The sequence below is a fragment of the Peromyscus leucopus genome, chromosome 12 (genome assembly GCF_004664715.2).
Source record: "Peromyscus leucopus breed LL Stock chromosome 12, UCI_PerLeu_2.1, whole genome shotgun sequence".
In the NCBI taxonomy this organism is placed as follows: Eukaryota; Metazoa; Chordata; class Mammalia; order Rodentia; family Cricetidae; genus Peromyscus; species Peromyscus leucopus.
In genome coordinates, this window is record NC_051073.1 from 75,769,753 (window position 1) to 75,794,633 (window position 24,881).

Genomic DNA, 24,881 nt, shown 5'->3' on the forward strand with positions numbered 1-24,881 from the left:
GGTTCCAACAGCAGCAAAACTCTTTGACAATAATGAACAGCGTGTCTGAGTCCTGAGTTTCCCAGAGACGGGGACATCCTTCTCCAGAAAGGGCCTGCCACTTGCTGTAACAGCAGCCCCCAAGTCTATCAGTAATGAGCCAACTGGCTGAAACAGGCACTTGGTGGTAAAGCAGAACGTTCTGTCCTTTGGCCAGGAGGAGCCAAGTGTCCACCGGCGATGAGGAACGCGCATCTGGCTCGCTCTGCCCTTCTTCTAATGCCTCTTCAGCCCTGCACTGCACAGCATTAAGGTAATTAGACAAGTACCGAGTCCGCAAGTATAGTCCTTTGCTGGACCTTCTGCAGAAGCATGGCTACCTCTGTAGGCTGTGAGGGAGGGTAAATGTCCTGGGCTTGGTGCACAGTCCCCCCAGCTACCATGCATTAAAGGCCAAGGACGCCCCAGCATGCTGCCCTTTGCTGTCACCAGACAAGGGGCCTGGCTCAGAAGCCTAAGAGGCCAGAGCACCTCAGCCAGTCTACAGAGGCCACGCCCCTTTACCTTCCCCCTAGGCAGAAGGTGATGGGCGTGGCCTGGGCGGTGATTGCCACGTGACAGTGGCGACTGCTGTAAGCAGCTCCCAGAGCCCGGAGCCTGCGGGCGGAGCAGAAGCAGCGTTTGTGGGCAGAAGTGCGGAGGAGCGGCTGCGTTAGTCCCACTCCTCATGCCGAACGTGCAAGAACGGACTTAAACTTGTGGAAGCTTGGGCTCGGCTCGCGAGTCTGCACAGGCGCACTTATGCTCCTGGCGTCTGTCTGGACTCCTAGGGCAGGGGGCGGAGCCTGTGGATAGCCCCAGAGCTTCTAAGGGAGGTTGGACCCAGGCACGTTTGGAGTTATTTTGTTATTGTGAGGAAAGGCCTTGCTGGGAGCTTAAGAAGATGCAGAGAGTGTCGATCCACGCCCTCACCTCCCGGTTTAAATTTAATTCATTCACATGTGTTTATCACCTAGTAGCAAACGGTTTTGCTGTGTATTGGGTTACAGAGATGAAAAAGATCATCGTTGCCCCTGAAGGATCAGAAGATCTAGTCGAGGAAGCAGGTGAATGAAAAATTGGAGGGCTGAAGATAAGGCTCAGTGGTACAGCTGTTCAAAAATATGCTACATTTTATTTCTCCATACTTAGAACACTGAATTTGGGTCTGTTTTTCTAGTTTTAAATTGTGTCATTGTAATAATCTGTGTTCATCTAAGGGCAGATTAATTTTCATGTTGTGAGGCAACTGCATCCGCACAGTCTGGTTTCTGCTTCTGAATTAGGGTTGTATCTGGAACTTGTTGCCTTCTTTCTTATGTATTTTTTCTTCTCAACTTTTTTAGATTACATCCTTAAATTATTTTTAAAGAAAATACCAATGTGATTGGCAACCTTTACTTATTTTTAGTTCATATATATGAATGTTTTGCCTGCATGTGTGTAAGTGCATTGTGTGTGTGTGTGTGTGTGTGTGTGTGTGTGTGTGTGTACACTCGCAAGTGCACCTGGTGCCTTTGGAGATCAGAAGTGGGTGCCAGATCCCCTGGAAAAATAGTTAAGGATGTCTTTAAACCCCCATGTAGGTGCTGTAATTTGTTTTTGGTTTGTTTTGGGGTTTTATGGTGTTTGTTTTTTGTTTTGTTTTGTTTTGTTGTTGTTGTTGGTTGTTTGGTTTTGGTTTTGGTTTTTCAAGACAGGGTTTCTCTGTGTAGTCCTGGCTGTCCTGAACTCCCTTTGTAGACCAGGCTGGCCTCGAACTCACAGAGATCAGCCACCCTCTGCCTCCAGAGTACTATGATTAAAGGCATGCGCCACCACCACCCAGTGTAGCTGCTATAATTTGAATCCAGGTTGTCTGCAAGAGCATTAAGTGCTCTGAAACTGCTGAACCATCTCTCTAGACCCAGCAACTCCCATTTGATTGCTAAATTGATTTCAAGTTTTTGATAATTTTTTTTCCTCATTCTGTTCAAGATCTATGACTTCCAATCTAGAGACTGATGTTTTTGATTTATGTATTATATCTTGTGGCTTAGTTACTGTTCTGTTGCTGTGAAGAGACACCATAACCAAGGCGACTTATAAAAAGAAGCATTTAATTTGGGGCTTGCTTGTAGTTTCAGAGGACTAGCCTGTAATCATGGTGGGAAGCATGGAGGCAGGCAGGCTGGCAGGCATGGTACTGGAGAAATAACTGAGAGCTTACATCTTATCCACAAAATGGAGTAGGGGAGGGAGGGAGAAAGGAAGGGAGAGAGAGAGAGAGAGAGAGAGAGAGAGAGAGAGAGAGAGAGAGAGAGAATGAGAGAGAGAGAGAATGAGAGAGACTGGATGTCATGGGCTGTGGGATTTTGAAACCTCAAAACCCACTCCAGTGATCTCTGTGATCACAGAGGCCATAAGGGTATCATCAGTGTGAAGCAAGAAGTAAGCCTTCCTCAACACAACTCAGTGGCTGTTGTTGGTTCAAACTTCTAGATGCTAACAAAGGACAGTTTATGTTGGGCATATTTAAGCACAGCACATTTTGAGAAAAAGTTTTCTGATGATAATTAATTCAGTCCTGTGTGTACAACAAAGTTTAAGACATGGTTACTGTTATGCCCAGATTGTGACCCCCCAAAGAGACCACCGAAGATCTTGGATGTCCAGAATGCAACAGCAAGGTTTATTCTGCAGATACTAGTCTAGACAGGGACTCATTCCTACACCCAATACAGTGAGGCAGGGAGGAGTGCCTCTCTCTTGGGGAAGTTAGTTTTTATAGGCAAAACCCATAAAATTTCTTAGAGGGGAGGGGGTTAGTATGGGTCCATCCTTGATTGGTCAAATTTTTCCCGAGTCTGGACTTTATCTTATTTTATCTTATCTGTTTGCCCTGTCAGGAGTTTTAAAACTCATCTCCGGGGTCTGGTCTTATTATCTCTGGAGAGGGGCATCTCGTGGTTAATTGGTTACCATCAGACATCCTGACTCTGTTCTTTTGTTCCTGGAGCTGGCACCATCATTTCTGGGGACTTGAAACTGGCCTGGCTAGATTGTTTTCATTTTGTTAATCGTGGTTTTAATTTCCAATAATTATTTCTTACTGCTTCCTTCCCATAGCAACCTATTGATGTTTTAGAGATTCAGTTATTGTTTTCAGCTTGTCTGAGAAAACTAGAAATTAAAAATAATCTTCATTTTTTTAAAATTATCTGTTTAACACTGAATCATTTTTTTTCCTTCCATTTTTCATTTTAGAAATCTTTCTATTTTGTACTTTGGCTTTTCAAAATTTTTGAAAATCATTTATTGGCTGTGCACATTTATGTCCTTTGGGGGTACTGGGCATCAACTGGGAACCTTGTGCATGGTAGCAAAGCCCTTCTACCACTGAATGAAACTCCTGACCCTTTTTGTCTGTGTATACTTATGAATGAAAGTGTGTTAGCTACAGGAAGCCCCATTTTTGTAGACACAGGTCGGAATTGTCAGGGAAGAATGGATTCTGCCTACCTCCTGTGTCCATGTTTTAGTGCTGCTTTGTCTGTAAATGCTGTCTCGTTCTCCCTCTGTCTTACAGGAATCAGTCAAATTTCTGCTTTGTTGTCTTTATTGTTTTGACAGGTTTCCTTTTTTCCTCCCTTCTTAACAAATAGCATGAAAGTGGGCTTGAGGCAGGAAGGCAAATGCATGTGCATAGTCTCACACAGAATTGTAGCTGTGTGCCTTACTGCCTATTCAGCTCTTGGGTTTCTATCCTCTGCTTTAAAGAGATTGGGAAAAGTACTTTCTCATATAGTAAGTGGTGTCAAAGCCTTGGGCCTCCTCCAAATCTGGGTTCCCCCTTTCCATTTTCTTCACTTATGCCGAGCCTTTCAGTAGCTTTACAGCTTTTCAGAAACCGGGGGGTTGACTTTCTTCCTCAGCCCTGGTTTGTTATGCTTTGCTTCACTTCTCTCTTCCCTTTGTATTATTGTGACCAGATCACGACCCCCAGAGAGACCACCAAAGACCAGTATGCCGGAATGCAAAAGCAAAGTTTAATTTGGGATATCTGAAAGCAATACAAGCCTAGGCAGGGACTTTGTCCAATACATCCAATGCAGTGGAGGCTGAAGGAAGTGCCCACCTTTCTGCAAGCTCAGTTTTTAAAGGCAAAAACCACAAGATTACATCATTTAGGGGTGCTAGTAAGGGCACAATTCTGATTGGCTCGCTTCTAGGGACTTTCTAGAAATCATGGTTTAATCTTACTTCTAAGGGGGTGGTTGCCCATCACTATTTCTCATTGACTGCCCTCAGGTGAGGACATTTCTGTGGTCAGTTACCCTGGAAACCAGGGTTGGAACATTCCTTGGTTCAACAGTCATCACGGAATGAATACCTTGTGACTCTGTACTTTTGCACTTTCTAATTTCTGGAATCTGGGTTGACTGGTTCCAGTAACTCAAGGCCTATACCTAAAATGGAGAAAGCTTAGGCCTTATTTCTAAGATGGAGGCATTTTGTTCTCATTTTGTTCTTACAGTATTACATGTAACTTGGCTTTCTTTACTGATCTTTCTGCCAGTCATATTTGTAAGCTGTGTTTGCATTATCCTTCTCTTAGCTTGGAGGACAGGAAAGAACAGAAAAGGAATAGAGAAAAAAAGGGAGTTAAGGGCCAACTTCTGAGTCTGGTAAGTTCCTAGGGTTTTGAGCAAAACTTAGCTCTCTTTGCCTGATGAGTGATTCTACTAAATAAGGATTCTTAAATGAGGAGCCCTTGGCCCATTTTAATGAACTTTCTGAACACCCAGTTGAACGGAATAGCATTGATAGAGACTGTTATAGGGCATGTTCTCTGTGGGAGCTTGTGGAATGGTTTAGGACACATAAGCAGTGATTGACTCATGACTTACCTCCTATAGACTGAAGCGCTGAGTTGTGTATCATTCTAAATGTAGTAAAGGTTATGCAGAAGTCAGGAAGGTTAGGTCTTGGTTGGGCCTAAAGAGCTAAAATTGGTGGGAGAAATACCAAACAATCCAAGGACTGGAAAATTGGTGAGATCCAACTTTCAAAGAGAAAATAAACCAAAATCCTCTAATAAGTCTCTGACATGTACTGGAAACTGGGATCACATCTGCAAGTCTGAAGATAGACAGCTTTTCCACTTCATGTCTTCTTAATGAGTTTCCATACAGACAACAGGCCTACCAGAGAGATAAAGGGATCATTGAATATGCAAATCTTGAGTATGGAAATAAAAGCCAGGTATCAAGACATAGCATTAACTCACTGTACCACTTTTACTTAGAAAAGGCTGCAACAAAAGAGAGAAATTAGTAAGAGAAGTTACTAGTTTATAAAAACTATAGTCTTAAAAGTTATAATTGCCATCATTTTCCACTTAGGTGATTGTCCACAGTCAGTATCAGAATTCCAAAAGAATTTCCATCTTTTTGAACATGCAAGATGAAATTGACATGGAAGAGATCATCAAGGACATTTTCAGACAAGGCAAAATCTGCTTCATCCCTCAGTACCAATTCCAGAGCAATCACATGGACATGGACATGAGATTAGCATCACCTGAAGAGATCTCTTTACTTCCCCAAACATCCTGGAATATTCATCAGCCTGGTGAGGGAGATGTTTGGGAGGAAGCCTTATCCACAGGTAAGTGTAGGTGTAACCGTCTTACTAAATAAGAAACAGAGAGCCAATGCAAAGATGAAAGCCCAAGAGCTAAAAACCTTCACTGCCGCTTCTGTCCTCCTCAGCAAGAGAGCTACTTCCTGTCTGTCTTTTTTTTAGACTTTCTATCTATCCTGCCTTCTCATTGGTTGTAAACCCAACCACATGACCGCCTTGTCACTGCCTGTCTGTACAGACCTCCAGGTCTTCTATGGTTGGTATTGAGATTAAAGGCATGTGTCTCCAATGCTGGCTGTATCCTTGAACACACAGAGATCTGCCTAGCTCTGCCTCCCAAGAGCTGGGATTAAAGGCATGCACCACCACCGCCCAGTTTCTGCTATGGCTTGTTATTAGCTCTGACCCCCAGGCAACTTTATTTATTAACATACAAATAAAATCACATTTCAGTACAAATAAAATAAAATATCACCATAGGTAAGGCATCATTTCTCACATTAAAATACTTACCTAGATGTGTCCTGTATCATCTGATCTTGGATGCTAAGCGTTGTCCAGCTTGGCTAGTTTACAAGAATTGATGTCTTTGAGTATTTAGGTAATGTCATCAGAATTTTCCTTCAAAACACCTCTCTCTCTCTGTCTCCCTCCCTCCTTTCCTCCCTCCATCCCTCCCTCCCCTTCCCTCTCCCTCCCTCTCCCTCTCCCTCCCTTCCTCCCTCTTTGTCTGTCTCTGTCTCTGTCTCTTGTAACATGAATCTTAAAGAGTTTTATTAATAAAATCAAACCTGAGCCAGGTATTGGGGTGAACACTGAATGATCTGAGAAACAGAACAAGTCACAGCTTCCTCACGACGACAGTCCTCATGTGATCCTGTGTCCTCATCCAAATGGCTCTCAGCTGAACTGTTGCTCAAAAGCCTAAAAGGTTAACCATGCCAAAAGCTTCTAGTTTCTAGTCCTCACGCCTTATATACCTTTCTGCCTCCTGCCATCACTCCCTGGGATTAAAGGCTCACTTTCTAAGATTAAAGGCATGAGTCACCATGCTTGGCTGTATCCAATGTGGCCTTGAACTCACATAGATCCAGAGGGATTTCTGCCTCTGGAATGCTAGGATTAAAGGCGTGTGCTACCACTGCCTATCCTCTATGTTTAATATTGTGGCTGTTCTCTTCTCTGACCCCAGATAAGATTATTAGCTTGCACAATATTTTGGGGAACACCATACCACCACAGTCTCTGTCTCTGTCTCTGTCTCTGTCTCTCTCTCTTCTACCTGATATTTTCATCTATTTTATGTCAGATCTATTGTATGTATAGGAAGATAAGGTCCTGTGCCTGAAGGAATTCACACTGTAGCTGGGGAGACAGAAATTTTATAATAATAAAGTATCCCAAACTTGTACTATACATCAAATATAAGTATCAAATAAAAAGATACTGAATATTGAAAACATTGAAGCTCAGGGGGTCTTGAAAATGTGTGTTCCCAACACTGGCTTATTCATTTTCATCCTCTGCTCTTTATCCATGCTGTGTTTGTGGTACTGGTGGCATCATTGCTCCCATGATACTTGCAACCCAAGTTGCAGTGGAATGGAGAATGATACTTAAGAGTCAGTTGCAGTCTGAGACAGAGATCCCTGCTGTTTGTAGAAATGTCTGAGCAGGCAGGCTCACTGTTACCTCCCAACATCACGTTCTCAGTGTACAGTTTTGCTTGCATCAGCAGTTTAGACTCTGGCAAGTTCAGTGCTAAAGCATAAATCCAGCTTCACAGTGTTTGAGAGGAGCTGATTGGAGCTCAGATCATCTCTGCTATAGCCTTTGTGGTCTGCTCATCTTCCTGGTTTGCCTCTGTTGTCTCAGTCTAGAAGGCGGTAAGCTTGTGTGCCCTCAGTTGCAATGATAAGTTTTCAAGCAAAAATTTCACATAAGGCATTCTAGTTTTAGGTTTATAACATAATAACCCAGCTGATAAATGAGATAGAGGGACTGTATCTTTACTGAATTTAAATTGAGAGCTGCCTAGACAATTTGATCAGCCTGGAGTCCCTCCACTGAGAATTTAGTCTGATTCAACCTTAATCAACTTGGCTTAAGTACAACTGGGATAATATTGGTACAGAAATGGAAGACTATACAGAACAGCCTTAAAGGTCTCTGAATTAGTGTCCTTAGGAGTCAATCTGTCTTTGTTGTGACTCTGTATCTGTGATGGCTTCATGTGCACTGTGGCCCATGGCAGCTTGGACTTGGGCATCACCTTTTCAGCTAGAATTCCCAGCAGAAAAAATAGCAAGTCTGGTTTTCTAACAGTCTCAATAAAACCCTGTTCCTAACTTTCATTGCCCCAAGTGGTCATCCCCAGATTAATCACTGTGACTAGACACGGAATTGCTTTGCTGACTCAGACCTGGGTTGTCATTGACCATTTCTGTTTTTCTGTGATCAGGGAATAGGATCCATAGCCACCTCTCCAGCCCTCCTCAACTACTGAGCTGAATTGTGGGGCTGAGGTGAGAGTGACATGTGGTGTTATAGAACAAATAGAATGGATATGACACTGTCTGAAGTCAAACTCCCCTATACTATTACCTATTTCTGAGGTCCCATAGGACAGACTCTTGCTCTGTCTCTCTCATAACACCAACCAATATAAGCAGAGTACTAAACAATGGCCACTAATTTTCTCATGGCTGCTTTTTAACATGTTAAAAAATTTTCCCAAGCTCCAGAAACCAGCTTAAATCCATCTGGACAGGTCAGATCTACTTCAGGCTTTTTCTGTCTCACCAGCATCCTGTCAGACACAAAAGTGGCCAGAGTGACAAGCCAAGAGGGATGGATGTCTCCAGGGCAGCAGGATGGCCCACCATCCCAGGACACCTGTGTACCCCAGAAGCCCCCTTCCCTACCCCCCCCCAAGCGCCAACCAACACCCACCAAGTCAACTAGAAGCAGTTTTTCCTGGGAGGAACAATACCCCTATTCCTGTTCACTCACTTTTTTATAATAAGAAAAAAGTCTGGAATGTTAGGATCCTGCCCTCACGCCTTGGAGTCTTGCATCTGATATCATCAGGGGGCACTGGCAACTACGTACATGCAGCATGGTCAAGCAATCTGCGCCTTAAAAAAGCTGGATGCAGACCCGAACCTCTCTCTGTCTCTGCTCTCTGCTCCCTGCTCTGCTCTGCTCCCCCTGCCCAGGCCTGGCTCCCCTCTCTCTCCCCCACCTTTCCCTCCTAATAAAGCTCTCTGTAACCCTGGTAGTTGTGGCCGTGGCTTGTGACTTTTCAACTGGTAACCAGCGCCAACACCAGCGCTGATTATCATCCTTTCAGTGGTATCATTCATTTCCTGAGTTTTCATGGGTGCAGCTACTCCATAGGTTGAAGTTGTCCTTCTAGTACCTTCTATAAAGCTGGATTTTTAGGTAGGTATTGTTTAAATTTGATTTATTGTGGAATATCTTACTTTCTCCATCTATGGTGATTGAAAGTTTTTCAGGGTAAATGTCTTAGTTAGGGTTTCTATTGCTACAATGAAACACCATACATAACCAAAAACCAAGTTGGAGTGAAAAGGGTTTATTTGGCTTACACTTCCATATCACTGTTCATCATGAAGGAAGCCAGGATAGGAACTCAAACAAGGCAGGATCCTGGAGGTGGAAGCAGATGCACAATCCATGGAGGGGTGCTGCTTACTGACTTGCTTCACATGGTTTTCTCAGCCTGTTTTCTTAAAGACCTCAGAACTGCCAGCCCAGGGATGGTACCACTCACAATGGGCTGGGCCCTCCCCTATCAATCGCTAATTAAGAAAATGCCTTACAGCTAGCTCTCCTAGAAGCATTTCCTCAACTGAGGCCCTTCCTCTCTGGTGACTCTAGCCTGTGACAAGTTGACACAAAACCAGCCAGTGCAGCATAGGAGTCTGAGCTGGCATCTGTGATCCCTTAAGCCTATAGTCCAGGCCCTAATGGCTTTTAAAGTCTCCATTGAGAAGTCAGATGTAATTCTAACAGGTCTGCTCTTATATGTAATTTGGTCTTTCTCCCTTGCAGCTTTCAATATTCTTTCTCCTGTATGTATTTTGGTTATTATGTGGTGAGGGGACTTTCTTTTCTGTTTGAACACCAATCTGTTTTGTTCTCTTATATTTTGGTTGTGAGCCTAGCCTTTAACAGCTGAGCTATCCCTCCAGCCCTGTTTGGTTCTCTGTATACTTCTTGTAACTTTATAGACATTTCATTCTTTATAGGCATTCCAATTTTCTTCTGTGATCTTGTTGGAAATATTTTCTGTTTCTTTGAGCTGGGATTCTTCTTCTTCTATTCCTATTGTTCCTAGGTTTGGTCTCTTCACAGTGTCTGAGATTTGGATGTTTTGTGTCAGGAGTTTTTTAGATTTAACATTTTCTTTGACTAATGTGTCTATTTCTTCTATTTTATCTTCAATGCCTGAGATTCTCTCTTTGATTTCTAGTGTTCTGTTGGTAGAGCTTGCTTCTGTAGTTTCTGTTCAAATTTCTAAACTTTTAATTTCCAGAATTCCCTCCATTTGATTATTGATTCTGTTTCTACTTTCAGGTCTTGAACAATTTTGTTTCCTGCAACTGTTTGTTTTTGTTTTGTTGGATTTCTTTAAGATATGTATTCATTTCCTTGCCCTGTTTGCTTCAGCTATGTTAGAGTTTTCAGGGTCTGCTCTGATAGGATAGCTGGGATCCAGTGAACCTTTACTGCCCTGGCTGTTATTGATTGTGTTTTTATGCTGGCACCTAGGTTTGGGATGATTATAGTTATGGGTGATGAATTCTAGATCTGTCTTTGTTGGTGGGTGTTTTGTTCCTTAGTTTCTGTTTCCTCTCTGGACTTTCAGAGAGTGTGATGGATGTGTGTTGCCTCATTTCCTGGCCTGTTCAGCTGGTGTGTTCTCAGGGAATGCCTGCTGGTGTTGGAGACTGGGATACTGAGTTGAGAGACGGAAGATTGGAGGAGAAGGTCTTTGTGATCCATTGGGGATGGGGTCAGAGAGGAAAGGGATGCCATAGCAGGTTTCCAGCCACAGAGCTGTGAATGAGACTGGGGGCATTGGATCTCCAGAGCATTAGGTGAAGTATGTGTCTGCCTTCAGCCTACTAGTTGCCCTGGAAGGAACAGACCCATGGGTTTAGCAGGGGGTGCCTGCTGGGGTTGGAGTCTCAGACAAAGCAACAAGTTTGGGGAGGGTGGTTAGAAGGGAAGAGCTGTGGGATCTGCAGGAGACAGGAGCAGGGGCAGGGAAGGCTGCCAAGGGTGTTCTGCTGCAGAGCTGGGTTAGATCTTGGGGAACAGAGCCCTGTTCATTTTCTAAGTAAAGTAAAGGGAAATGCAGAGAGATTCTAAACTCGCCTGTGGTGACACAACAAAATAAACCTAGAACCTGGATCAGACCTGGTCACCTGACTCAGAGGACAAGCCTTGGCCATTAGTGATGCAAGTCCTTGGTTTTGGTCTTGAGGTGCAGAGACCCTTCCCACCCCCATGACTGACCAATCCTTCATCATGTGAGGAGTCTGATGCTTGCTGAATCCTTTCCTCCAGACACAAATAATGTGCTTTGGGAGCTGTTTGGTGACCCAAAAGAAAAAGCTTGGTACACTGGGGAGACTGTTCAACTCCATGGGTAAAGTGGGACATGTCTTAAAAAATAAGGTGAGATGGCTCAGCAGGTAAAGTCCCTATTCATAACCTGACAATCCGGGCTCTACCCCTGGATCCCACCAGGTGGAAGGAGAGAACCGACTCCTGAATACACACACACACACACACACACACACACACACACACACACACACAGAGTAATGAAATTTTTAGTTAAAATATTTAAGGGGCTGAAGTGATTAAGAAAAAAGACATCTTGATATCACCCTCTACCCTCCATATATGCCCACATGGATGAGTACATCTGTATACATTACACACACACACACACACACACACACACACACACACACACACTAATAGAAATACAAAACACCCTTAGTTTACATGATTAAAAGTGTTCTCTGTAGCCTTTATTTTTATACTAACAAAATTTTGCTGAATACAAATAGAACACACAAATATCAAGTATACAGTTATTAAATCTGAACAAGCATATAAACTGACATGATCATGACATGATACACATCAAGACTGAAACACTTCCAGCCTCCCACAGAGGTTCCTTGTGATACTCTGTCTTAAGCTCTGTACTTTCGAGCCCTTCACAGATTTCCTTCTCATATACATGAAATCCCCAGGAGCCCCAGCGCCTGGGTCCAGAGCACAGCCCTGGCAGAGCACGTGGTAGCCCTTCACATTTACTCTTTATGTTCATCAGGCCCAGGATGAGAAGACTCCCCGTGGATCTTTTAAGATGGCATAGAAGGACAAGGCAGTTGTCAGAAATCTATGATGGTTTACAGTCTGCCCCACGATTGACATCAGGAGCTCGTCCAGCTTCACAGAGCAGGAAGGAATTGATCACTGGAAGCACTTAGGCAAGAGAAAAGACAAATTAATCAGTTTGTCAAATGCTTCTTACACAGTATAAACCCTATATGTTCCTACATAATTAAGTATTATGTCCAGTAATACCAGGTATCAATCATCTTCCTTTTATTTTTCAGATTCATAATGCAAATATATTCAGATTTTGACCTCATTTAAACACACTCCATTCCACTTAAATCACAGCTACTTTAGATCACTGCTATCACCAGAGATCACATTATGTTGAAATTTCAATTATAACTATATAGTGATTTTCTGCTAACATGAAGGGAAGAAAAAGTATTTCTTGGGTTACGTCTATACCTATTATCCACTCAAGTATAACTGACCCAGCAACAGAACTACAATGTGGATGTTCAATTTAGTTATTGTCATAGTTTATGATTCTCGGTTCTATAAAAAGGATCTTTTTTTTTTTTTTTACTAATATTACATTCATTTATTTGGGGTGTGGCACACATGCCACACACAAGTGTGGAGGTCAGAGGACATCTTGCAGGAGTCAGTTCTCTCACTCCACCACATTGTTACCCTTGGCAGCAAGAGCCCTGCTCACTGAACCATCTTTCTGGCCCCAAACCATGACATTATATGTGTTCAATTCTGTTATAGGTTATAGTAGTCAAAGTAGGAAAACTTCAAAGACCCACAGAATATGGCATTTAACTATATATATATACATTTCAATTAGTTCGGTAATCTTCAAACACTTGAAAGACCTACAGAATATAGGATTTTAATGTTTAATGGCATTTTAAATGTTTTAAAAACTTAGACTTTCCTGGAAAATGAGACATGTCTGCTCCTGGCAGTACTGATTTACTTCAAAGAAAGATGGACATCAAAGACACTCCATATGGAATTTATCTTTTTCTTGGCAAAAATAGCCATTTGGGCAAGAAACTGTCCTTGCCTGGACTGCTTGACAAAATGTTGTATTGACTGGACATACAGGACCCATAGGAAGGTGACCACTGAACTTTGCAACATGAGATGGTCCTTCAGGTTCCTGCTTCACAGAGGAAACTGCCAGACATTCTACAGGACACATAGAGAAGTGGCTGAGAGATTCTAGGCCTATAGGCTGAAGATGGATGCCCCAACATTGCAGAAGAACTTTGGGTGACTATCCAGGCAGCTGTCTTTGACATTTTAGATTTTTGGAAGTTGCTTACAATGTTCTTCCTGTTTACTTAGGTAATATTATGTCCTTCTGAAGTCTTTGATGTAGTTGAAGATTAGATAGTTATAATTATGGTTTTCCTTGGTTACAATAAGAGATAAGGTAGATATGAAACTTTAGACTCACCAATATAAGATAGATATTTTCCTTAAATTCACAAAATACAAATAGACTAGATATTGTAACTGTAATTCTTTTTTTAATTTAATTTTTATTTTACATGCATTCATGTTTTGCCTGCATGTATGTGTGTGTGAAGGTGTCAGATCCCCTGGAACTGGAGTTACAGGCAGTTATGAGTTGCCATGTGGGTGCTAGGAATTGAACCTGGTTCCTCTGGAAGAGCAGCCGGTGCTCTTAACCACTGAACCATCTCTCCAGCCCATAACTGTAATTCTTGTTTGTTATATGTAATTTTACTATGTTAGAGTTAAAACCTCCAGAGCCTGCAAATAGTTGACAGGATTTAGCCATAGAGAGTATGAGGGAGCCAGGCAGAAAGACAGGAAGTAGTAGAGAGATATAGAATACTGGCAGTCTTTTGGGTTTGGAACAGCTGGAGAGATACTCTTGCTGGGTCACTAGCCAAAGAGGAAGGTCAGTCAGTTGGTTGCTTTTAGGCTTCTCTGAGCTAGCAGGTTTTCACCCCATCATCTGACTCCCAAGTCTTTATTGGTAAATAGAATGATAGAGACTTAGTTAAAACCTGTGGCAGAACTGATGTCAGAAGGACGGGAAGTCCCAGCAGCCACAGCCTGAGTAGAGGGGCACTGACTGCAGAGCTGTAGACAGCAGCTAAAAATAGCCCTAGATTCAGGTGCAGCTGCCAAGCCGACAGTAAAACAACAGGGGTTTCCTGGCTGTATCCTTAAAGATAACCTCTCCCCTGGCTTCCCATTCCCGGCTTCACTTCCCCCATCCTTTCCCCTTTCATCTCCTTGTGCCTCTGTACCCTTAGATAACGTTCCACCCCAGGTTGCGTGATGCTTCTCTGCTTCTCAGGTATCGATCCACTCACTGAGTTCACAACTAGTTGGGTCTCTGCAGAACCCTCCTGAGCCTTCCTCCGGAACACGGGAAGAAAATTAGGGGAACTCCTGCTTACATTTGTGCTCATAGGATAGCCTGGACCTCAGTGAAAATGCACTCCTACCCTGAACCTTGTCACTCTGAGCCTCCAGTGTTTTTTTTTATTTTTTTTAAGACCAAACCAACCAATCAACAAAAATAACCCAGGGAACTGGGGGGATGGGTTTGTCTCCAATGGATCTTTCTGACCATGAAGGCCTGACCCCACAGGACTGAAGGAGGTCATGAAAGACACACAGGTGAATTCTTGTGCTTATTTCTCTCATTCTTTTGTGCTTCAACTGTGTTATTAGTGTGTCAGGTCCAAAAGAAACTGGAGACAAATGGCTGACTGTGGTACCTATTAACACACCAAAGAACATGCTGGAGCCGGGCGGTGGTGGTGCACTCCTTTAATCCCAGCACTTGGGAGACAGAGGCAGGCGGATCTCTGTGAGTTCGAGGCCAGCCTGGGCTACCAAGTGAGTTCCAGACCTCTAGGCTCTCTCAGCATTGTGAATACCTGTTATAGAGTCCATGACTCCTGTCAGCTCTTCTCACCCCAACCCCTTCCCCTAAACTTCTCCAGCTCATGGCCTTCCCTTTCCCCAGCTTCTCATCCCTATAGGACCCTGTGATTTGGAGATGTGCCTTCTTTTTGTTGTCTTGATTCTCTCTCCCTTTTTTTCAGAATTATTTATTATTATGTATACAGTGTTCTACCTGCATGTATGCCTGCGTGCCAAAAGAGGACACCAGATCTCATTACAGATGGTTGTGAGCAGCTATGTGTTTGCTGGGAATTGAACTCAGGACCTCTGGAAGAACAGCCAGTGCTCTTAACCACTGAGCCATCTCTCTGGCCCCTGTCTTGGTTCTCTTCTCTCTTGGTTCTTGGACCTCTCTCATGGCACTCCCCTCACATCCCCCCATGGCCCAGTTCAGTATACTGGTCATGTTTAGTCTACAATTTTCTCTCCCTTCTCTGGACTCTTCCAGATACCTCTGGCTGTACATATATACAATAAAAAACTTTTCCTTGCCAAGCGGTAGAGGCGCATGCCTTTAATCCCAGCACTTGGGAGGCAGAGCCAGGCAGATATCTGTGAGTTCAAGGCCAGCCTGGTCTACAGAGTGAGATACAGGAAACCCTGTCCAAAAAAAAAAAAAAAAAAAAAAAAAAAAAAACTTTTCTTCAACCATACCTTGAAGAGATCGTCTCCTTATTTTGTATATGTGAAGACCATCTTTCTTGACAGAGAATTTGCCTTGGTCTGGGCTTCAGAACAGGGAAGTAGTTATGCTAAATTCAGAGACGTGAAAGAGCCAAGCAGAGTCAGAACTCCCCCATGTCACTTCCAAGGAAGCAGCAAAAAGCCCAGCAAATTCTCAGGTTCCTCCTCTGGAGGAGGAAGTTGACCTCAGTGCTTTCTTTTGAAACTTACTTACCTTGTCTTGCAGCTTGCATCACCCTGGCTCTTCATCAGCTGGGATGGTCTGGGGTTCTGTCCTCTTGTTTCCTATCACAACTGTTGCTTGGTCAGAATGGAAAAGAGTCCCAACTGTTTTAAGTCATCTCAGCCAAATCCTAGACATTAAGGAATAAATACCAGTTAACCCTATTGGGTCCTGACAAATGTCAGGGTTGTGAGAAACACACACACACACACACACACACACACACACACACACACACACACACAAAACCACATGATTACTATTCTATACCTTGAGTATTGAGAGGCTGGCTTATTACAAGCGTAGATAGTTGGACATGGGAGTACTTTTACGAGTTCAACGAAAATACACAAGGATATACACACTGATAATCAAAACACTGACAGCAAAAAAAAAATGTACAAAGGGATGAAGTTCTTAATTCATTATTAAGCACAAAGAAAAGCCTAGTCAGGCCATGTTTTTCTTTCATGTTTGTGTTGCTGGGGATTGAACCTGGGCAAGCTGCTAACCAGCTGCCCTACAGCTATTATAAATACCAGACCCTGAGCCTAAGGACTTTTTAAATATGGAAATATTGGCAAATCTCTTTCCATCATTTCTCTTTCCAATCAGTCTGCCTCACTTAATTCACAATAGATAAATTTCAGCGCTTCAAAACTATTGCACAGCTCAGACTACAACTGCCTTAGTTTATAATTCAGGAAATATCTCTATATTTGGACCTACTAGAGTTCTAACCATTCCATTCAATAGATCCTTGTACTATGTATCTCATGCTATAGTTTTTCCTGGACTGAAAACTCTTTGTAGGCTGGAAAGGTTTTTTTTTTTTTTTTCTTTTAAGCCTAGTACACAACAGTCCTGATACATTGTTCCTTAGTCTACATTTATGGAGTAATGTAATGAATGTATGGTTTTCAGTTTCCACCTAGTATGGTTGACCTGCTCAGAGTGTATTGGGGTAGGCTCTATTCTACACAAAATTCTACACATACATGTAGTGGTAGTGAATGATACTTTCCATGCCCTTGTATGTACTTCTTGGTCAGCTACATGCCTCTTACCCTCACTTCCCTCTGTGTACTACTCTGCCTCTAGACCTTTTACACTTTATTTGATATACAAAATTCCATTTTTATTTTCTTCTTTTTTTTTTAGTGGTGATGGTGAAATTTTTTCTTTTTCTCTTTCATCTAGTCTTAAAATGTAATTAATTGGAAACCCTCCAAAATAAGTTAAATAAAGCAACAAAATTCTATTTAAAAACTTTAAAACATCTCATTTTTGGACTAATATTTCAGAAATATAAAATCTAAATATAGTTGGACCCCTATTTTGAAGTAAGCTTTTCACTTATTCAACAAAGATGAACTATTTGCTTTTCTTGGGTCCAGACTTGGGAAATAGGTAGAGGAGTAAATAATAAGAGATGCAGAAGATACCCTTGACCACAGAAGACTTTATTGAAATTCGTAAGCTGCATTCTTCCATTACTTTGTCAGAAATTCTGAGCATCATAGGAGTGAGTGTGTGTGTGTGTGTGTGTGTGTGTGTGTGTGTGTGTGTACAATCCTCCTATTGTTTCAGTGGTCCTTAGGATGCTCAAATCTAATTAGAAGCCAGAAAGCAGTTTGCCCATGGCCTTGTGATTCTGTGGCTAACAGAAATAGTCACAGAGGAACTTTGCATGGCAAAATTTAATAGAACTATGGTGGCCCTATAACCATGAATTCTTCTGTTCTGTATGGATACTCCAAAAAGAAGATTCTATGTTAGGTAGATGTGAGGAGATAGCCCAGGGAGCCAGAAGAAACTGGCAAGCTGAGAGAGAGTAAGTAATTCAGGACTTGGGAGGAAGGAAGAGAAGCATGGAAAGTAGTAGGGCTCGGGCCTGGAGAGCTCTCAAGAAGAAGATTAATATAATCTTCCTGTTGTGGAAAGTTGTACAACCATTTGTACAGGAGGGTGGTTTCACAGTTGCTGTCACTGGCTGAGATTGTGGGACCTGTGGCCTCTAGTGCAAAGTTGGAGGTACGTTTAAAACAGATCAGCCAGGGCTTTGAATCAACAACTCTCATGTATTTCCATGGCTACCACTATTTCCAAGCACCCTAAGCAGCCCCTCTCCCCTCTTCCTCAACTCGAATGGTAACGGATTGTAATACAAGTTGCAAATGAATTTGTCTTCCATGTTTGCAGTTGTTCATAGGAATCTGATGCAAAGAATCAAAACCACAGACAGCATGTATAGAAGGAGGGTAAAAACACATTTGACTTTTCCACGGATATGAATTGTCTCTATTTCCCCACACTGGCTCTTCAGTTTGAAGCCGTCAGAAGCATGGCCCCTCATCTTCTTGCATTCAGCAGCTGCCTTCACTGCTATATACTTAGGTGAGGAGACTTAAGCTCCAACCCAAAGTCGGCAACATCACTTTAGCCACTGATTTCACTGTCTCTACCAAGCTTCTCTCCAAATTGCTACCAAAGTTCTGTACTCACTGTGAGGTCAGGAGATGACTGAGAAGCCAAGTCATCACTAATTCTTAAAAGAATGAAGAGCAGCACCACAAAGCACCTAATCTCACCAGACACGGTGACAGGCGCGCATTATCTAGGTCATCTCCTTTGGTTTCACCTCAGCCCCCTAAAGTCAGTCTGGATGGCTTCCTTTTCCACAGTTCAGGCCACAGGAAGAAGGACTTGTCTACAACTGAGACCAGGCATTGTGACTCTAGGATCATTGCTCCTTCTAATTTCTCCCATGATTTCTGACCCAGATACAGGGAAATGTATATGATTTAAGAATATGTATTAAGGACTAGAAAGGTGGTTCAGAAGTTAAGAGCACTTGCTGCTATTTCAGGGGATCCCAGGTTCAGATCCCAGCACCCATACCAGCCTGCCTGTAACTCCAGTGCTAAGGGGTCCAACACCCTCTTCTGGCTTCCATGGGTACTGCATGCACATGCTGCATATACATAAACTCAGGCACAGGCGTGAAACAAAAGGAGACACATACTTTAAAAAGAGTATGTGCTAAGTTGGGCTTAAAGCCAGATTGTTTCCTATCAGAAATTATAAATATGAGAAGAAAGAAGCTAGCTTTTTTTTTCCTCTTTCAACCTAGTATATCTACATCTCAAGGGTAATATTCCCAGAGCAACTCAGAAGGGCCTCTAGTTCTCAGGAACTTACGGGGATCTGACTTCTCCACCTCCTCTCATTTTCGATGCTTTACTGAATCATAAAAGGAAAAGGAAATGGTGTTGCTCTGAAACATTTTCCTCCTTCACAGTCTGAGCTTTTGCTTTCACATGTAGCCTACACAAGGACCTATATAAAGAGAATTCCTGGAGCCTCCAAATAAGATTAGCCCTCCGGCACCAGATCCTGTCTTTGCCTTAGTTGCCTCCTTGGCCTCTGGGTGGACAGCTCCAGTCAGCTCTTCCAGGCAAGATGACTGACTGTGAGTTCATGTTTATCCACTATGGCTGAGGACTATCTTCAGTACGTCCTGCAGGTACCCGCTTTAGAATCAGCTCCAAGCAAAACATCCAGAATGCTACAAAGAGTTGCTTTCTCAGTTCCAAAAAAAAATTGAAAAGAACCTGAAATTATACTTGGATGATTTTGATGTGGGATCCATAGATTCCACCAGAACTATATTTAATCAAGTGATGGGAAAAGAATTTGAAGACGGTATCGTTAATTGGAGAAGGATTGTGACTGTATTTGCCTTTGGGGGTGTTCTCCCCCCCAAAAAAACCCCAAGAGCAGATTGGCTTGGATGTGGATGCTTACAAACAAGTTTCCACTTTTGTGGCTGAATTCATAATGAATAACACAGGAGAATGGATACGGCAGAATGGAGGCTGGGTATGTGTGATGACATTCCTTTTACATTTCTCTACTGCAAAGTTGGAATGGAGAGTTTCCTTACTAATTAAAACAAACAAGAAAATAACAACTAAAAGATTTCAGTCTGTTTCTAGATCTTATTTTAGATACTTTTAATTAAAAGTAAACAAAGCAGAACTCTCCTGGGTCATTTCCAATGGACCTTACAACTCTACAGTCGGCAAACATTGGTCTGCCCAGCTTTTCTTCTCGCTTGGGAACTAGTCTTGAGGTCTGGGACTGGAAGCAGCAGCTTTTGACTGCATCTTCCGGATCAGCAGTGTAGACCCTCACGTGTCGCCTTTTGCTAGGATTCTCATGACTATGGAGAATTAGGACAGAAAGAGCTGGGATTAGATCTTCTCATTTGTACTTTGCAGTGTTGTAACAGTAACCTGCCCAGTTATGTGCATTCCTTACTTACACATTGACCTTTCCCATTTTCTAATATATAAATTGTGGGCTATTGAAGTTTCATGATACAAATAAATGATGTACTGCCTCACTGGAAGGAACCCTTTTAAAGGATATTCAAATATAAAAATCTGCTTTTTTAAAAAAAAAAAATCAGTATCTCAGAAAGCCAGGACTATGCCAAGAATTTTTGGAGCTCAGTTTATCCAGAAGCCTTGCCCAGCTAGATTTAAATGCTTCACTTTGTGTCTCAATATGCTTAACACAGAGCTGAAAAACATTTCTGTCCCCATGTAGTCTCTCTCCCATCCCCAGCCTTTATCTCTCTCAAGCAATGTCCACTGTTACTATTGTATATACAAAGCATGTTTAATGAACGCACCCAAAGAAAATACTTGTAGCATCTCCCATTCTCATTTGGAGGACAGAATTCACCATTTTGCCCAGGCTGGCCTCCAACTTCCAGAGTATAGTGATGCTACTACCCTCAGCCTTCCACAGATCTGGGGCTCTGGATGTACACTACCATGTTTGGCTAGAAAGACGCCCCTTCAGCCCTTTGTCACCAGGGATCAAACCTAGAGCCTAACACAATCTGAACCCATGTTCTATCACAGCACTGTAACAGCACTGTACCCTCAGCCTCATGGTAGTCTTTCTGAAAAATGCTTTACAAATTAGTATCTGGGCTAGACATGGCAGTGCACATCTGTAATTCCAGAACTCAGAAACAAAAGATAAGAGGACCAAAAGTTCAGAATCATCTTCAACTACACAGCAAGTCAGTAGAAGGCCAGATCTGGTCATATGAAGGTCTGTTTAATCTGTCCACCCTAAATAATACATGGACTTATTCTGTAACTGTTTTTTCAACCCAGTACTTAAAATAGTATTTTAAAGAATACTTTAGGGACTGGGGAGTAGATCAATTATGGAGCTCCTGTGTTGCATGAACAAGGCCCCTAATTCAATCACTAGCACCACAAATAAACAAAATTTAAAGAGTTCTTAATATGTTCTGCTGAATGCACATGCTGTCCAAGAGCTGTTTATTTGGGCTATTTCCAGAGTTTTCTGTCATAAGCAATGTTTCTTTGAATATACCAATATGAATCCTCTCCTGTGTATAGGTGTTTTCTAGAGTGGCTATTTGGTCATAGAGTTATTTGCTCGTGGTTTATATCCATTTTGAAATTACTAGATTTTTCTGCTCCATAGTGGTTCTACCAAATTATAATCCTGTCAGCAGTGTGTTAGAGTAGCCATCATTTCCTTGGTACAAGGAGGTCCTAGTAATCTATTACAATTTCTCCACTTTGTTAATACATATACTTAGTATCTTATGTTTGTTAATTTTGCCCTAGGTTACTAGTATAGTTAAAGTTCTCTTAATGCTGAGCTCAAGTTCATGTTCATTGACTAATTCTTACTGAAAGATTTGCCCGCTTGTTTCTTTTGCCTGGTTTCCAATTGTTTATTAACAAAGGAATTCCTTGAACAACCTGAATGCAAATTATTTTTATACATGGCAGGTTTCTTTTAGTTTGTTGATTATCTTCTAAAGCTGTAGATGTCTTCAACAATTACAAGTGTTTGGAGTTTGATGCAATTGACTTGACTGAACACAGACTTTGTTCCACTTCTGCTTTGGTGAGTCTGTTTGCTAGGTCACACTGTAAAGCAGTCCTCCTTTTTGATTGCTTTCAACTACCTGTAGCTCTTCCTTCTAACATGCCTGGATTTGGCTCTAGGTGAAACATGCCAGATGTTTGGTTATGTTTCTCCTGGTTGGCTGTAGGAAGGACTCAGAAAAATCTCTGCTGCACTGTGTGCAAATAAACAGCTCTTGGACAGCATGTGCATTCAGCAGAACATATTAAGAACTCTTTTAATTTTTGTTTATTTATGGGGCTATGGACTGAATTAGAGGCCATGTTCATGGAACACAGGAGCTCCACAATTGATCTACTTCCCCAGTCCCTAAAGTGTTCTTTAAAATACTATTTTAAGTACTGGGTTGTAAAAAACAGTTACAGAATAAGTGAAGGCAGGTGTCTTCTAGAACAGAAGCCACAAATGAGCCTGTAGAGAATAGTCTTACAAGCTCTATAGGTTTACTCTATGTTGCCATTGTCTAGCACAATATGTGGAAGACACAGAATATGTGTTGCTTAAATACATGTTAATATAATATATTGTGTGAATTCGTAGAATTAAAAATGAATGAAGGGTATGGAATGGTCTCTTAGAATTTCAAGAAATGCATTTGCCTGGGAATCATAGAGATATTAGCATGTACACAGTAGGAAAAACTTATCCTAATGGAGATATAATAGTACATCTCATGCAACACACACACCTTCCCCCTCCCCCTACACCTTCACCCTTCATAAAGTTTCTATGTGGGTTCTCAGATCTCTTCTTTTACACCTGGGAGCTTATGCTGTAGATATATCAGAAGTACTCTTTAAGATCATTGTAAAGCCATCTCAATACCGTTTTCCAGCCAATAGAAATCACTTATCCTGCTGATGGCAAATAGTGCTATAGTGAGCCAATACACACAGGCATTGCAACCTCTTTTTTGTTTGCTTTTTTCCCACAGTGCCATTGACAAATCTGCTTCAATAAATGAGTTTACTTTTGTAGAATGATTAATTTTATAGAAAATGCCCATGTCTTTGCTAGCAGTCAGGGGACCCAGTAGAAAGGGGAAATAGGAATTTTACAATTTTTTCCTTTTTACTTTTCTGAAAGAGAAAACTCTAAAATGATCATAAACATGCAAGCTATGGTCTTGTTACACTTGAAATATGCCTGAAACTTCATGGGAAGTTTTGGATCAAGATATGATAGAGAAGTACAGCACAGATATTAGGAACACCAACTCCAATTCAAACAGGGCTGGCTTTATTTCAGGGCTCAGTGCTTACCATCTATGTGAACGAGACAACTTACATACCTTCTCTGTACTTCATTTCCTTGTCTGTAAAAATAGGCCATACTGCAATCTATCTGCTGGGACTGGTATAAGGATCACATGAGTTACTCACATGCAATGCTTCCAGAGCAATTCCTACAAATCTGCACTCAGTATAATTTCAAGACTATTGTTACTACTAATAAATACTCATGTTAATAACATTAATATCGAATAGCTTCTATTTAGCAAATCCAAGGATATCTAGACTCCAAAAGTTATATGGTCCACTTCAGTTAGATATTAGTCATCATGGACCTCAGGTACACTAAAGTGAAAAAAATGAGACTGAGCATTAATAATGGGATGCATAATCTCACTCCTTCTTCTTTTTTAAAAACCAGTTTGAATCCTTCCCCATCCCTCTCCTCCTCATTCTTTCATCCTTCCCTTTCCTCCCTCTCATCCTTCCTCTGTTTTTTCCTCCATATCTCCTTTAGTTTCCAGCCTGTCACCTCTGCTTTTCTTCATCTTCTACATTTACTATTATTTTCTCCAGTTCCCTCTACCAGTCTGAAGTGCAGAGCTGGACTCATAAATGCCTGGCAGAAGATTTAATGTGATTTTTTCAGCTATCATGAGCATTTGGGAGGAAAAGATAGTTCCTAAAGCCACTAGAGCACATTTTAGTAGCCAGTGTCTGCAGTCTCAGCTACATAGAAGCAAAGGATAGAGGAACATTGCACATCTCTGTATCCTTCATGCTTAGCATAGGGCCTACTGCACACAAGGTACCTGACACACAGCTACAGATCTCAGGAACTGACACTGACATCTGAGGCCTGAACTCCAAATTTTCCTGCTTATTAGAGGCATGACTTAGGTTAAGTTACCTAGGAAGCACTCCAAGATTCATGTTTCCTATGTAATATGTATAACAACACAATATAACATAATGTAATAATAATTATATTATGCCATGTAATAATATAGCATAAACAATAAAAATGAAGGCAACAATACCTATATGCAAATAACCAGAAAGCTTTCTGATAAAAGTACTTTGTGAGTATGTAAATAGAATTATTCAAGTATGGGGATTACATGGGAAATTCCAAGAAATTTATAGTTTTAAAAACTACTCTAAATACAAAAAGAAACTCCTTTTAGAAGTGGGGATACACTGAATTGATCCCTTCCAAGTAACTAGAATAGGAAGAGTTAAGCTAAGAGGTCCTCTCCTCTTCTCCTCCCCTTCCTCCCCTCCCGCCTTCTTTCCTCTTACTCTAATGGCGTGGGTTAATTTGGTTGACAAAGCAAATCAGCAGAGTGGATACACAGATATGTAAAGATGACTGGTTAACCATTCATCTAAGTAAAGGCATTTCCAAAGGTATAAATAGCCAAGACCTGTAAATGCTAAGCACATGCTCCACCATCGAGCTATAGCCCAACTACCAAAACAGCTCTCCAAAGAATCTCTAGAGGAGTGACCGTGGTATCCACTTATATCTTTAAAAAAAAAAAAACATCAGAGCTTTTAATTCTCTTTGGGTTATTGGCACAGTATGTGTCAGCCTGCTTTGTAATGCCATAATGGAATATTGCACAGAAAATGATAATAGAAAAGAAGTTGCTAAGGGACTCTGAGAGGGTCAGCATCTAAGGGCACCAGCACTGAAGGGCACCAGTATTGAAGGACTGCATCTAGTAAGAGCCTTTTTGCTGCAGGAAGTGAGG

General features: G+C 41.8%; 1 long non-coding RNA gene and 1 pseudogene across 1 annotated transcript; both read left to right on the forward strand.

Moving 5' to 3' along the window:
- Nucleotides 1-583: 583 nt before the first annotated feature.
- Nucleotides 584-9,128, forward strand: LOC119088819. The gene is made up of 3 exons (XR_005092559.1): nt 584-1,085; nt 5,403-5,667; nt 8,449-9,128. It is a non-coding gene; the product is annotated as an uncharacterized LOC119088819 (long non-coding RNA).
- A 9,677-nt stretch (nt 9,129-18,805) lies between these two features.
- On the forward strand, nt 18,806-19,752 carry LOC114688601 (annotated as a pseudogene).
- The last annotated feature ends 5,129 nt before the right edge of the window (nt 19,753-24,881 follow it).